Here is a 2,698-nt window from a genome sequence, read left to right on the forward strand (position 1 = left end):
TGGAATTGTGGCTTAGTTGTCTATCAATTCTTGTGGTGGTTTAGAAGCTATGCTATTAATTTTTTGTTAAAAATCTTTCTTAACTTTGTTATAAATAATTGTTCTAGACAGAGTGGTGCAAAGAGTTAGCCCCTTCCTAGACTGCTTTAATAATAAAAAACAATGGTACACATAAACCTCATTAAATGGCCCGCATAAATGGAAAGATGATAATTGTGACGGGTTTGACGGGCTGCCCAATACAAACAAATAATTATTTAAAAATCATTGGACTTTAACAATACAACCCAATCACATAACCCTAGACAGCATTGTGGTCATAGGAACAATCATTTATATTTGATATTATAAACTGTTAAAACTATATATTTGCAATTCTTATATTTAAACAAGAGGCGCATGCACCAAAGTTCTTGCCTTCATGATTTTATGGTTGATTGAAGTAGGTTTTGGTTAAAATATAATGTATTTAATTTAATAAATATAACAAATAAAAAGTAATGAAAAATATAATATTATAATGCTAAACTAAATTAAATTACAGAATATAGTTAGTATATATTATTAAATTATATAACTGCAATGATATATATTAATTAAAGCAGAAAAAGAAGATATAAATAAGCATTATAGTATCATGTTAAATTAAAATTAGATAACATCCTAAAGAACATTTATCATACCAAAGATATTTATCAACTAATTATATATAAGATATAGATAAAACTAGCAGTCGAATGCTTTTGTACATGCAACAAGTGCGCTGATAGGAAATGAGATTTAATAGAAAAATGTAGAATGAACATTAAATAATGTAAATATAATTTTTTTTAATATGAATATACAAAAATAAAGAAGTTGAAGATTAAAACATAGATATAAAATTTATAATATTTAAGAAATTTGAATATTGCTTAAGAAATGTGTTCAATAATTTCAAGATTTTATAATTAAATTCAATTTATCAAATATGAAAAAAAATAATCATTTAAGAATAAACTTATCAAAATTTATTATGAAAAATTAATAAGAGAAATACAGAAAACTAATATGAAAAATAGCGACATCTCTAACAAATATTCTATTGACTAAATAAATTATAGAAATTGAAAAAAAATATTTCAAGAAAAAACTAAACTAATATAAAGAAAATAATTTTGTAATTTAAAAACTAAAACTTAAATCAATTTAAAAAATCAAAAGTTTAATAAATAAAGATCACAACATAATCTAATGTGGAGATCACAAGCAATTATTTTTTAAATAAATTAAAAAAAAAAATAGTTAAATGAATATTTAAAATATAATCTTATATGAATAAATTATATTATTAATAATTTTTAATTTAAATAACATAATATTTACTAATTTTTTTTAAATAGATTAATAAATATTATTTATTTAAATTTAATTTATCAAATATGAAAAAAATAATCATTTAAAAAAATCCATCAAAAAATCTATTATGAAAAATTAATAAGAGAAATACAAAAAAATAATATGTCTAACAAATATTCTATTGATTAAATAAATTATAGAAACTAAAAATTAAAATAATTTAAAAACTAAAATCTAAATCAATTTTAAAAATTAAAAGTTAAATGAATAGATTAGAACATGAGCTAATGCGGAGATCACAACTAATAAATAGAAAAAGAAAAAGAATAGTTAAAAATGGAGATAACAACTAATAAATATTAAAGCAAGAGTTAAAATGAAAAGGGATAAAAACTAGTCGGTAAATAACTAATGGGAAAGATTTTCAATCTTCCGGCCAAACTAACAACTTTCCCGACCAACTTGCAAATTTTTCGTCAAAATTTTAATTTTTCAAAACAAAGTTCCCGCAAATAAGCTATCGGCTAAATTATATAAAAAAAATTTAAAAAGGTTAAATTGATTAAATTTTATATTTGATTAAAATATTTATATTTGAATAATATTTTACAAATTACAAAAATAAACATCAATTAAAATTGATTTTTTTTTTTTTGTAAGTTTATCCTCTTCTCACAAATGTGGAAAAGATAAAATTGAAATTAACACATTGCTGTTAGAAAAATGATTGGGTTTCTAAAAGTTTATCCACTTGTCACAAATGTGAAAAAGATAGAGTTGCAATTACTGCATGCATTAGTAGAGGTGTTATAAAAAATAGTGATATTTTTGTTGAAAAAATTAAATTTTTTCATTGTCTTTTTCATCATGAGCCAATACAATTTTTTTTAAATTGTGTTTTTCAATTCCAAAAAAAATGCAAATTAATAAACCTTTTGCAAACATTAGTGTATCAATCAAATTTTTAGATTATGCAACTAATATGGAACCTCATGATTCCATTAGTTTTCTGCCAAAGACAGGGACTAATAACATGTGTCTTTCTCCAGTTCGATTTTGCTTCCAGTGGTCTTCAACAACTAGCACCTAGAACGGAGGACATTCCTTCAAGAGATAGCCAAAAAGGCCCATCTTTTTCATTTTATTGATAGATGTTCCAGTTCAATTAATTATTATTTTTCCAGAGCTCAGCAGCGAAAATTCAGTTTTTTTATACAGCCAATATTTTCCCAAATAAAGTAGTGAAACAATCGAGTATTGTTTCCCATTTCAATTGTGTCAAAAATAGAAATAATTACACAAATGCAAAATGCTTTAGAAATAAGTCCCTATCTCCACCATTGAGAAATTAAACAATCGG

Source organism: Cupressus sempervirens, chromosome 5, assembly GCF_028749045.1.
Source record: "Cupressus sempervirens isolate cs-2001-9-10 chromosome 5, ASM2874904v1, whole genome shotgun sequence".
NCBI lineage: Eukaryota > Viridiplantae > Streptophyta > Pinopsida > Cupressales > Cupressaceae > Cupressus > Cupressus sempervirens.